The following is a 14,322-nucleotide window of genomic DNA, read 5'->3' on the forward strand; positions in this document are numbered from 1 at the left end:
CAATATATCTTCCTTAAAATTGATAATGTCAAATAGGTATTGATTATAAATTTTTAAGGAAAGACATCTATATATACGGAATATGACGTCATCACCTCAAACCATATGCCACGTCATCACATCAAAGTGTGTGCCACACCATCACTTTCACCATATTACGTCGTTCCGCATTCTACGTCAGCACTACCATGCCATCATTTCAGGCGACATGCCACGTTATCACCTTGAAGTGTGTGCTACGCAATTACTTTCACCGTGTTACATCGAACCGCATTCAATGTCGCCACTGCCACGTCATCACTTCGAAGCATGTTCCACACCATCACTTTTATCAAATTATGTGGAACCGCACTCCACGTCAGCACTTCCATCTCATCACCTCAGATCACATGCCACATCATCAATGTCATCTTATTAGAGTCTCATTGTCGTACTTAGCGAGTTAGTGAGGGTAATGATGATGATGATGACGACATGGTGATGGCGAGAATGGTGATAATTAAGTTGACTAAGACGAGCAAGAGGAGACAAAAAGTATAAATGTATGTTTTAAAAAATGACAGAAAAAGATGTTGATCGACCCGTTTTTTACCCGAACCCTACCCAAAATCCGTATCGACACGTTCGTATAACAGAGTGATATTGAATATATTAAAAAAAATGTTTAATCTTACTAATATCATATACTCCCTCCTATTCGGAATAACTCTCCCTATTGGAGGGTGGTACGGGAATTAAGGGTGTTTGAATTAAATAAGCTAAAGTATTGTTGTGGGGTGAGTTGAATAAAATAAGATAAAGTGTGGTATTGTGGGGTATTGTTGTGGGGTGAGGTGATTAAAATAAGTATAAAACTTTATTAAAAAAGGAAAGGGGGAGAGTTATATGAGTAGATGAAAAAGGAAAGGGGGGAAGTTATTATGAATAGAAGGGAGTATTAAACTAGATAATAATAAAAATTTTAGAATAATTACGTGTTCATAAGTAAAATTAAAGAAAATAATTTTTTAAAAAAAGGTGTTAATATGACCCGTTCTCACCCTAAACCCGACCCGAAACCCGTATAATTTCGGCCTGTATAAACCCGTATTTTTCAAACTCGAAATAGACCCGACCCGTATTTTACCCGAACCCAAAATGTCTGAACCCGTAACCCGCCCGTTTGACCCGTTAGACAGGTCTACCTCATAGTCCTCCTAATCGAATCCATAATTAGTGAGTTTCCGGGTTAACATACTCACTCACCACATATAAATTACCATAATTAACCTTATAAAATTATAATACTGTCTATGTAGCTTTCACACTACGGTTATCCCAAAAGTCAATGTATAAAGTCAACTCAAGGTTTATCTTGTAATCTTCCAAGTAATTCTGACGGGTGTCACTAATCTCGTACATCTTTCATAAAATTAAATAAAATATATTCAAAATTACTATGTATATATAGAGACACGGGATCTAGCGAGTTTGGTACTTATGGTGAGTTTTTGCTCACAAATCCCAGCCATTAAATAAGACTTAATAGGCAGCTGAGATTGAATCTAATAAAAATACAGCCACGCATCTCTTCTCTCTCTCTCTCTCTCTCTCTCTCTCTCTCTCTCTCTCTCTCTCTCTCTCTCTCTCTCTCTCTCATGTCTTTGTTCTTCCCCTTTACCAGTAATAGCGATAATTCTCGAGATTTCAGGGATACTTAGGGAAGTTTCAACATTATCATTCTTCCACAGTTCCACTTGCCTCTTTCTTCTTCTATATTCTTTTTTTTTATGACGAGGGGGTTGAATCCCCCAGGGTCCATGCATTCCCGTACCACCACATGGACCATGTAAGCAACCTCCTTCGGGGGCTGCAGTGGCCAAATGATCATCGCCCCAGCTGGTAGTCGAACCCGGGACCTCTCAACTCCTGCATTTCTACAAGCTTCAAGGTTCAACCCGGCTACCATTGGACTAACACCACTTGGCCCTTCAATTTTTTCTCTTTCACACTTTGTTAATCCTCAAACCACATAAATACGAAATAAATAAAATGAAAAGCTATGAGCTATGCGAGTTACCGGCGATGATATTTTGTGAGTCAGACCAGGAAAGCTTATGCTGGAACTGCGATTTCAAGGTACCTGGTGCCAACTTTCCATTTTGTAAATTTATAATCGAAAAAAAAGTATTTTTAATTTTTTAGTAAGCTATATGAGGTTGTCTGATCGGTCCGTTTCGTGTTCACAATAGAATAGATGTTGTCGTTGGGTCACGTCCGAATCAAAACAAAATTTATAGCTTCACAAACAACTCTACAATTAGTAAAGAGGCAAGTAAAGGTCGGATCCCAAGGGACGGGAATTGAGATGAGATTTCTATTGAAACTATTGGTGTCTTAGGGGTGTCACAATTTGGGTTGATGTAGAAGGTCACTAACTAAATAGCAATGAAAGTAAATAAGCAAGATGAATTAAAAGAGTTGTAAACAATTGATAAAATGCACTAGGGTGTCATGGGGTCATAAGGGATTCATGGGAATTGAACATACAAACATGTTCTCAAATTATAAGCAAGCAATTATTGTTGTGATGGATTGAGTTGGGTTATATCTTACAATCCTAGGAAAGTTTGGGTCCCGGAGCCGAATCAATTAGATTGTACAACACCTACAAGTCGACTTAGTCTTTCCTACTCAACAACATGCATGGTCTAATGAGACTCGAGTGGGTTTATGTCTTACAAGTCTCATTGAAAAGATAGGTGATGGGTAAAAAATGCAATGATTCATAGGCTCACATTTCATCAAACATAACATGTGCATGAGTTGAGATCAAAACAAGCAAGCAAATAAACCATGAAAGCATATTAATTTAAGCATGAATCATTCCCCATGTTGGTTTCCCCTAATTACCCATTAACCCTAGCTAGGTCACTACTCACTCATTATCATGTTGATCATGCTAGCAAGGTTGTCAATCATACCAACAAAAAGAAAAATGATGAACAAATGAAAGTAATTAACAATAATTAAAAAGGGATTAAGAGAATTATACCTACTAATGATTCCAATAATAAAGCAAAGAATAAAAGAAGTACTTGATGCTTGATTGAGAGGTTGTCAATCTCCCAATAATAACCCAAATAATCTTCAATTACCCAAAATAAAGGATGAACAAAAGAGAGATTAATGAGATAAAACTTGTATTAAAACTTGATTAATTGTTGATTATAAAACTAAAGAGGGATTTGATTGATATTAACTACTCTAATTATTGATAAGAAGAACATGCTCTTCTAATTAGACTAATGGGGTATTTATAGTGGAAATTAGGTGGATGCATTAGGGTTAACTAAGGGCTAAACTAGTAATTACACTTTTTAGATTGAGCAGGGAGAAGCCGGTATTTTTCGAAGGAAGGGCTTCTTTCTTTGATGCATGAAGAGACGCAATTCGTCTTTGGGCTGGAATGGCGTATTGGTGTCGGGACGGGCGGATTGTAGCAGGGGAAGACGGGCGTCTTCGAGGGAATCCGGGCGGATTCTGGTGGCTGCTAACCCGGGCGTCTTTGGCAGAAGACGCACGGATTCTCGTGCTGGGGACGGACGGATTTAAGGCAATCCGCACGGATTGCTGCTCAGCATTGTTTCTTCTTCTTTTCTTCCCTTTTCTTCATAAAATCCTTGGGTATTTCCTTGGGGATGCAAGGATCCTTTCTCAACATTGCTCATCTACTATCATATGTATAAAGGCCTTCTAATCTTGTCTCTCCTTGATGCTTGGTCATTGAATTCAATCTATTTAGTCTTGTTGTGCCATGAAAATGCAAGATTTGCACTCCTTTCCTACCAAGGGACCAAAATCTCAAAGAATATGCAAAACAAAGAACTAAAGACAATAAATGACCCAAATATGCACTAAAAAGCATGGGAACAAGGCTAATTCGGGGGCTAAATATGCGCTAATTATGGTCACATCAAATATCCCCAAACCGAACCTTTGCTCGTCCCGAGTAAAGAGGTGACAAAGACTAGGACCATTATTTAAATTAACCAAATAACATAGCCGATATGAGACAATTAGCGGGTCTCACTCCGCCCCTTCAACTCACAACAAGACAACCATGAGGTAGGATGCCTTCTTGCAAAGCAAGGTGGGTCTTGCCAAAATGGCGACACATCCAAACATTAAGCACACAAAATCAAATAATGGATGCATCTACAAAAGGAATAGCCACTTCCTCATCAAGTGGCGGAGGCAACCAAGAGAGAACAAATTTAAGAGCATATAATCCTTCACAAATACTAGTTCAACAAATTACTAAGGCTAAGAGGATGGCACTAAATCACCTCCAAATGGTGTTAAACTAGACTACTTTCGTCCTCAATTTCCAAATGCTTTCGTCAAGAGCGATCAGATGGTGGTGGAATGATGATCCCTATGATTCTAGTAGCATATGACATGACGAGTCTCGAATTCTCTACAAAAGTAAAGGTCATGGATCGTCCCAAGCTCGACAAAGTGGTTTGACAAAAGGCTTTTAGGGAATGAAATGCTCAAATCTTTATAAACAAGGGTGGATATGACTAGTATTCAAAATTGTCCTCATTTAACTTTCACATTTCAAAAATTTAAGATGGGGTTTGTCCCTTCCAGGCTAGTGTCCTTTGCTTTCGCCAATCGCTTATTAGGCAACCGGTTAACCTCTAGACAATAGCTTTTTGGGGTGATAGTCACTCTATCTCTGGGCGGTCGAATTCACAACCGTGTGGGGGCCCAATTCAATGGATCCCTCTCCAAAGCACATCGAAGTGGTACGCCTCCATCAAAACAACTAAATTTCTCAACATTTCAACATTTCATAACATTTGAGGTTTCCTTAGCAATAAATTACTTCCACATGACAAAATTTTCGAAATGAGCACTTCAAACTTATTGATAGAAAGTATTTTTGGGTTGCCTTAACACAAGGTCAATCAAGGTCACCTAGACAAGTTAACCAAGTCCACATCGCATCACGGGGTTGGATAGGTGACTCACATGCAAACCCTTGACTAGGCTTTGGGTCATGGGTCAAAAGATACTAGTATGACACAATCTAGGGTGTTTTACAACCATTCTAGTAGGCAAAGTCTTAAGTTGAAAAAGTATTTGTAATGGCTTAGTTGCTCTTGTCAAAGTTCTCAATTAGGCACTTTTTCAAAACTTTTTTTCTAAATGCAACTACATGCCATGATGCAACTATTATATACATCCTAATGCAAGTGATTCTATCAACTAATATGACATATAAACTAAATGCAAGTCCTAAGTTCACATTGTTATACCGCATCAATCAAAATAAAGCCACATAGTCATTAACATAAAGAGGAAAAAGGAGATTGGAAAGATCATACCATGCGGTCTTCATGATCCTCATGTCTAGGATGTGGCGTAGTCAATCAATGTAAACAAGGATAGAACAAACAATATATACAATATATACATGACTACACTACCAAAGAAATAAACATGTTTTTGGGTTTTTCAATTTTCACATTTTTATGGTTTTTCGAAATTTTTCAATTTTTTTGGATTTTTGAATAAAAGTTAAGTTATAATTCCCCATCCCCACACTAATATGGGCATTGTCCTCAATGGCCAGAATAATGGGAAATTATGCAAACATGATGCATGATTTCTACACTAAATGCAAGCTACACTAATCTACACTACATGATGCATGGTTTTTGTTTATGACGGAGAGTATAATTTAGATTACCTCCCGTTGTGTATGCATTGACTTCCCCAAACCGAGTTAGACATTATTGCTAATGTCCTAAGGGTGGGTGTAGTTCATGCACACACTATGCAATGCATGAAACTAATTTTGTCATTTTTGATTTTGAAAGGTGGGAACAATAAAAATGAGAACACCTCAATGGGGCCGAGGTGTTAGTCCTCAATGGTGCTAGGACTACTCCAACAATGATCAAGATTAATAACTAAAACAAAGAGAGAAATAGACAAACCTCACGAGGGTAGGAGCCTCTAAAGCTTGCTAATATTCCATCATATCATCACTATCATCACCTTCCTCATTAGAATTGGATTCATTACCAATTTCTTCTTCACTTTGCTCATCATCCTCTTCTCCTTCTTCACTAGCTTCTTCATCAATGTTATCATCAACCTCTTCATTACCGACAACCTCATTATCACCCGAAACAACCCTAGATGCACTCGGAAATAGGACCTCCCTATCCGCCCAACTAGGCAAAGGACATGATGGGTCAAGTAGTCCTTGCCTAGCTAAATGTAAGAGGGGTGGATATTGGGCTAAGTAAGCATTTTTCCGATCCTCAAAAGCGTGCTTGTGCATCTCTTGCATGAGAAGAGTCAAATAATCATTTCTTTCTTCAACACCTTCCGGCTTGAACTCTTGGTACTCGAAAGGGTAGGGTGGTGTGACAATGGAAGAGGAGGGCATTTCAAGTTCACCCTTTTGTTGTCGGATAATGTACTCGGCCTCTTTTGAAAGGGGAAGTAGATAGTTGGTCCGGTGGACACTCAATCGACAAATCTTTGAAGGCAAAGTGAAAGATCTAGCCTCACTAGTGAGCCATCCATACTTGGTGTCAAGAGGGTTATGGGTAACCCACTTGTACTTGTATATCATAGTATTAATATCAATGAGATGACCACCTTCTTTCGCCTCATACTTGGTATCTTTGTTGAAGTTTGGATCAAAGTATTTAGCTAGGATAGTGACTAGGCCTCCATTCACAATAACGGTGGTGCCTTTCTTCCCACAATCAATATTTAACTATCTATCCACCAAAAGCCTTAGAGAGTTGAAAGGCTTGGTGAATTCCCTTCCAATGTTCAAAGCCGACTCAAGAAGAACAAAATCGAGTTTGGTGAAATGGTTGGTGTCTTTTCTTGCAATGATGGTGTTCCCTACGACCTTGTGCCACACTCTAATACCCGGATGGTGGACTAATAGAGCGCGACTAGCATGAAAGTCTTCAAATTTCCTTCCAGAAATCGCCTCCGAAAGAGGGTCGGGGTCATATTTGCCAACATTCTTAAAATAACTCGGAGAACCACTAAGACCCAAAGCGTTACCCATTTCCTCAAAGGAGATGCGCCTACTAACATTAGCTAGACGAAACTCGATGGTCTCCATGGTCTCAACCTTGTTAACTTTCAAAGAATTCAAAAATTCTAAGGTAAGGGAGGGGTATGTCAATTCTTTTGATTCAAATAATTTCTCCAACCCCATGGCTTTGAAAAAGGCTTTAATTTGCTCAAGGACACCCAATTTTTCTAAGGTATCTTCACAAATAAACTTGGTGGATTGAAATGATTTTCTAGCAAACTTGGCAAAAGTGTCCCTATGGGATTTGGAAATGAAAATTACCTCCGGATAGTTCGAAAGTTGAGCAATTTCCGCAGTAGTAGATGTTGTTGCTTCCATGGGAGGTTGTTGTTGTTGTTGCACTTCCAAGTTTGGGCTAGCTACCACCATAGCCAATGATTTCTTTGCTTGAAGACTCTTTTGTCTTGATGAGAGTGCCTTTGCCTTTGGTGCCTTTGCCTTTGTTGCTCCCTTAGTCCTTGCCATTGTTGAATAAACCAAGAAAAGAGTAAAAAATCTTCAATTTCTAGTGCACCCAAATCGATTTAAAGATGAAAGGCTTTGCCTTTATGAATTCAAAAATCGACTCAAAGGTTGAAGATTTTGTGCTTGGTTTTGATTTTTGTTGGAAGACCAATGATTGATTTGTTGTTAAAAGGATGTTTTCATTTGATTTTGGTGAATGTTGTTGAGGAATCTTGTTTTTGTGATGGAGAGGATGAGGGTTTTGGAGTTATGAGTAGTGTTATGAATGAAGAAATGAAGAAATGAAAGTGGGAGGGGGTTTATAAAACCCGAAAAATTTTAAATGCAGGGGCAAGACGGGCGGATTCTGCTCGGGACGGGCGGATTTCAGTGAAGACGCTCGGATTTGCAAACACGGGACGGGCGTCTTCTGCAGAAGACGGGCGGATTCCTTTACAGGGATTTTTCTTGTTTTCCTCAGCCAAGAAGACGGGCGTCTTCTTTTCAGGACGGGCGGATTTTTGAAGACGGGCGGATTCGAATGCAGGACGCCCGGATTCGCTTACAGTCAAAAATATTTCAAAAGTTCAGCTCAGAGGGACGTGCGTCTTTTACCCAATACGCCCGGATTGCCTGAAGACGGGCTGATTCTCCCGAATCCGCTCAGATTCGACCCCTTTGTACCGGGATTCAGTTCCATCCGTGTACATTGCATATCCCTTGTCATTTTTCCATTCTTCTTCATATCTCGTGTTCTTCATTGTGGGGGCACTACTAAGGCATGAATAGCCAAGGCAATTGCCATCCCCACACTAAGCTAAAGCACTACACATTAATTGAAATCGTTAGTCCCTCCCTCACTTCTCTCGAACATGATAATTGTCTTGATCAAACTATAAAAATCCAAAAAAAACAAAAATGCAATATAAGAATTGAAATGCAAATTAGGGAGTTAGAAATATTTACAAATGGTGGTTTAGGGAGGACTCCACCAAACTCTCATTCTTGATGAGATGTCAAGGGGGCATGTTCAAGGTGTTGTTGATGTTGCTCAACACCTTCAAAAAGTAATCAAATGCTTGTTCATTATCATGATAGAGGTCTTCAATAGACCTTGGCCCTTGTTGTCGGTCTTGATCAATGACATTACCAATGTAGGGATTAAAAATCCCTTCAAATTCGTCGTCCCAAAGACCACATACTTCATTAAGTTGATCATTGAAAATATCTTGATTTGATGGAGACAACTCTCCCATTTCTTTTTCTTGGCCAATAAGGCCATCTTCTTCCTTGCTTGACTTTGATGAGCTTTGCAAGCTCTCTTTGTCATAATTCACTTGCTCTTTGAATGGAGCATCTTCAATTTTCTTCTTCCATTGGAGTTCCGACTTCTTCCTTTCATCCTTCCGACTATAATGATCGATCATAAAACACGGTTCATGTAAACGGGGAGCTCTCATAGTCTTGTCAAGATTAAAAGTTATACTCTCATCTCCCAAATCGAGAGTGAGCTCACTATGTTTTACATCAATCACCGCACCCGCGGTGTGTAAGAAGGGTCTTCTTAGAATGATTGGAATGTTGGAATCTTCCTCCATATCAACAATGACAAAGTCCACCGGGATGAAAAAGTTCCCAATTCGCACGGGAACATCTTCCCATATCTCTAATGGTGTCTTCGTCGATCTATCGCCCATTTGGAGTGTGATATTGGTGCATTTAAGCTCTCCCATCCCCAACCTTTTACTCACCGAGTACGGCATAACACTCACACTAGCCCCTAGATCACATAAGGCTTTGTTGATTGTGGTGTCGCCAATGGTACACGGTATTGAGAAGCTTCCCGGATCTTTTAGTTTTGGAGGTGAACTCCCTTGAAGTATTGCACTACTCACCTTAGTGAAGGCGATAGTTTCAAGTTTCCGAATCGACTTCTTCTTTGTGAGGATGTCTTTCATGTATTTTGTATAGGCCGGCACGTGATTGATTAATTCCGTGAAAGGAATTGAGACTTCCAAATTCTTCACAATTTCCATAAACTTTCAAAGTTGGTCATCAAATTTGGGCTTGGCTTGACGACTTGGAAAAGGAAGTCTAATCACAATGGGCTCCTTCTCCTTGACCTTGTCTTCATTTTTATTTGAAATTTCTTCTTTTGATGGTTCTCCATCCTTGGAGTTTTGCACAATTTCTTCCTTATCACTAGCTTCCACAACTTCGTCCTCAACTTGCTTCTTCGATGCTTCATACCTTGTACCACTTCTCAAGTGAATGGGACTAACCGTTTCATGTCTTGGGGGATTACTTTGAGGTGGTAATTGCCCCTTTTGTCTTTGTGAGCTTGAAGATGCTAGTTGAGTCAATTGGGTTTCAAACATCTTGGTGTGAGCTAGAATGTTGTTGATGGTGGTTTCCTTTGATTGACTATCTTTTTGCATTTGAGTGAAAAACTCTTGTTGATTCTTTTGCATTTGGAGGACCGCTTTTTGAACATCAAAACCTTGGTCATTTTGGTGATTGTATGGATTTTGGTTTTGGTAACCTTGGTTTTGGTTGAAAAAGGGTCTTTGATTTTGGTTTCTCATGGGAGGTGGGGTGTATGTTGTTTGAGGGTTTTGAACATTTTGGCTTTTGTATGAGAGATTTGGATGAAACTTGGTGTTTTAATTGTAATAGTTGGAATAAGGGGTACCACTCTTGTATGCTTGGAAAGCATTCACTTATTCATTTGTTCCCCTACATTCACTTTGGTCATGTCCCAAAGTTCCACAATTCTCACATATCCCACTTGGGATTGATGAGGATGCCGTCATGGCATTAACATGATGCTTTGGTGATTTTGAGGCTTCTTCAAGTCTAGCCATAGCTTGTTCAAACTTCAAATTGATTGAGTCAATGTGAGCACTAAGTTGAGCACCCAATTGAGTAACGGAGTCCACTTCATGCCTTCCTCCTCTAGTAGCCTTGCGAGGTCTACTATATTGTGAGTTATGGACCGCCATTTCCTCAATCTTATTCCATGTTTGATTGTCATCAACTTCGGTGAACATTCCATTTGATCCCATGTTGAGAATGTTCCTTGAATCTTCATATAAAACATTCCAAAATTGTTGTACCAAGAACCACTCGCTAAGTCCATGGTGAGGACATGAGCGACAAATTCCCTTGAACCGCTCCCAAGCTTCATACAGATATTCTTCATCCCTTTGCTTAAAACCCGTAATTTGAGCTCTTAGCATGTTAGTCGTTTCCGGTGGGTAGAATTTTTTGTAAAAAGCTAGAGCCAATTTCTTCCAAGAATCTATTCCGAGAGTGGCCTTATTAAGGCCTTTCAACCATTGTTTCGCGGTGCCGATTAGAGAAAAAGGAAATAAGACCCATCGAATTTGGTCTTGAGTTACACCGGTTTGAGAAATCGCATCACAATAGTCACAAAAGGTTTCCATATGAGAATGAGGGTCTTCACTAGGCATCCCCCCAAATTGGCTCCTTTCGACTAATTGGATAAAGGCGGATTTAGCAATAAAACTTCCGGTCAAATATTGTGGTGTGGGAGTACCATTGGGTAGGTTCTCCTCGGTGGGTACGGAATGTGATGAAAACTTAGGCATTGTAGGTTGATTTTGTGGGGTATTTTGTGTTGGGTTCTCCTCACCTTCTCTTGCAAAAGGGTTGATGAACTCAATAGTTGGTTGAATATCCACAACCTCACTAATACCTCTCAAATTCCTCCTAGCAAATCTCCTATTGTTTGTCAAGGTTCTTTCAATTTCACGATCAAAAGGTAACAAATCACCTTGTGACCTTCTAGATATGCAAAATATCAAACAACTCGAAAACAATTAAAACAAACCTTGAGGAGTTTTACTTCCCCAAGGCAAAGAAAGACACAACTAAAAACAATATAAGAAAATCTAAATCAAGTTAACACCGTCCCCGGCAACGGCGCCATTTTTTGATCGGTTCGTTTCGTGTTCACAATTGAATAGATGTTGTCGTTGGGTCACGTCCGAATCAAAACAAAATTTATAGCTTCACAAACAACTCTACAATTAGTAAAGAGGCAAGTAAAGGTCGGATCCCAAGGGACGGGAATTGAGATGAGATTTCTATTGAAACTAGTGGTGTCTTAGGGGTATCACAATTTGGGTTGATGTAGAAGGTCACTAACTAAATAGCAATGAAAGTAAATAAGCAAGATGAATTAAAAGGGTTGTAAACAATTGATAAAAAGGACTAGGGTGTCATGGGGTCATAGGGGATTCATGGGAATTGATCATACAAACATGTTCTCAAATTATAAGCAAACAATTATTGTTGTGATGGATTGAGTTGGGTTATATCTTACAATCCTAGGAAAGTTTGGGTCTCGGAGCCGAATCGATTAGATTGTACAACACCTACAAGTCGACTTAGTCTTTCCTACTCAACAACATGCATGGTCTAATGAGACTCGAGTTGGTTTATGTCTTACAAGTCTCATTGAAAAGATAGGTGATGGGTAAAAAATGCAAGGATTCATAGGCTCACATTTCATCAAACATAACATGTGCATGAGTTGAGATCAAAACAAGCAAGCAAATAAACCATGAAAGCATATTAATTAAAGCATGAATCATTCCCCATGTGGGTTTCCCCTAATTACCCATTAACCCTAGCTAGGTCACTACTCACTCATTATCATGTTGATCATGCTAGCAAGGTTGTCAATCATACCAACAAAAGGAAACATGATGAACAAATGAAAGTAATTAACAATAATTAAAAAGGGATTGTGAGAATTATACCTACTAATGATTCCAATAATAAAGCAAAGAATAAAAGAAGTACTTGATGCTTGATTGAGAGATTGTCAATCTCCCAATAATAACCCAAATAATCTTCAATTACCCAAAACAAAGGATGAACAAAAGAGAGATTAATGAGATAAAACTTGTATTAAAACTTGATTAATTGTTGATTACAAAACTAAAGAGGGATTTGATTGATATTAACTACTCTAATTATTAATAAGAAGAACATGCTCTTCTAATTAGACTAATGGAGTATTTATAGTGGAAATTAGGTGGATGCATTAGGGTTAACTAAGGGCTAAACTAGTAATTACACTTTTTAGATTGAGCAGGGAGAAGCCGGTATTTTTCGAAGGAAGGACTTCTTTCTTTGATGCATGAAGAGACGAATTCGTGCTGGGCTGGAATCCGGGCGTATTGGTGTCGGGACGGGCGGATTGTAGCAGGGGAAGACGGGCGTCTTCGAGGGAATCCGGGCGGATTCTGGTGGCTTCTAACCCGGGCGTCTTTGGCAGAAGAAGCACGGATTCTCGTGCTGGGGACGGACGGATTCAAGGCAATCCGCACGGATTGCTGCTCAGCATTGTTTCTTCTTCTTTTCTTCCCTTTTCTTCATAAAATCCTTGGGTATTTCCTTGGGGATGCAAGGATCATTTCTCAACATTTCTCATCTACTATAATATGTACAAAGGCCTTCTAATCTTATCTCTCCTTGATGCTTGGTCATTGAATTCAATCAATTTAGTTTTGTTGTGCCATGAAAATGCAAGATTTGCACTCCTTTCCTACCAAGGGACCAAAATCTCAAAGAATATGCAAAACAAAGAACTAAAGACAATAAATGACCCAAATATGCACTAAAAAGCATGGGAACAAGGCTAATTCGGGGGCTAAATATGCGCTAATTATGGTCACATCATTGTCCTCCTCACGGATAGCCTTTCCATTTTGTTTCACTCATTTTAATTTTAATGTGTTTTGATTTTGGTTTAATGATATTTGTTTTATTTATGTAAGATTTGTTTAGCTGGATGCCATATGCAAATTTGATTCACTTGTTGCTGGGATTTTCTAGTGCAGGTTTTGTTTTTAATTTACTTTGATGTTTTATGTAGTATTTAACTTCTTTAAAATTGCTTAGGTGAAACATTGGTTTGTTAATTGATAAGTCTGTTAACTATGGCGGAACCAATTGAGGATAATTTGACGGAGTTAAGTGAGAAGGACACGCCTGAACAAGGTATTTTAAGTGTTAGCTGGTGAAACCAGAATTGTATGCTCACTCGGGCACATTTAGGGGTTTAATGGTGTATGAACTTTGTTGCATATGTGCAGTATGCAACTGTTTCACAAAACCATTGAATAAGAGTATGAATGATTGGCAGTCGGGTACCGGATTCGCCAATTATTGAAATGGCGTTATCGTTTGGGTCGACTTTGTCTCTGCCGATGTTTGTTAATTTGGCTCCGATTCAGATTCGAGTACATGTGGATGGCTAGTGACAGATAATTTGGTAGATGGAACAATGGAGTAAAATTAAGAGGAGAAATGGAAAAAGTAATCCCATCTTTTAGTTTCAGGGCGGACTGCATTTTAGATATTGGCATTTTAGAATTTATGTATAAAAATATATCGTGCACCATCTTTTGTTGATAAATGGTAATGTTTAAAACAAGTTTGTTTACCATATGCTTTACTTTAATGCGCTACATTCTGAGGAGAATTGTTAATTGTTAAAGTAGAAGCTTCCAACATCAAGGTAAGGGTTAAAATTACTTCACGAGTTCATGGTAACATATGAGTAACACATAAATAACAATGAGAAATGTAGAGTAATAATGGAATAACACTACAATAACGCTAGTATAACACTACAATAATACCAAAGTAACGCCACAATAATACAAGAATAACACTATAATAACACCAGAATAACACTACAATAATTCCAAAATAACACCGGA

At 38.8% G+C, this 14,322-nt stretch overlaps 1 non-coding gene across 1 annotated transcript; it reads left to right on the plus strand.

Moving 5' to 3' along the window:
* The first annotated feature begins 10,696 nt into the window (after positions 1–10,696).
* On the plus strand, positions 10,697–10,803 carry LOC141602897 (small nucleolar RNA R71). Its single transcript, XR_012524803.1, has one exon. It is a non-coding gene; the product is annotated as a small nucleolar RNA R71 (small nucleolar RNA).
* Positions 10,804–14,322: the final 3,519 nt, after the last annotated feature.

Source organism: Silene latifolia, chromosome 9 (genome assembly GCF_048544455.1).
Source record: "Silene latifolia isolate original U9 population chromosome 9, ASM4854445v1, whole genome shotgun sequence".
NCBI lineage: Eukaryota > Viridiplantae > Streptophyta > Magnoliopsida > Caryophyllales > Caryophyllaceae > Silene > Silene latifolia.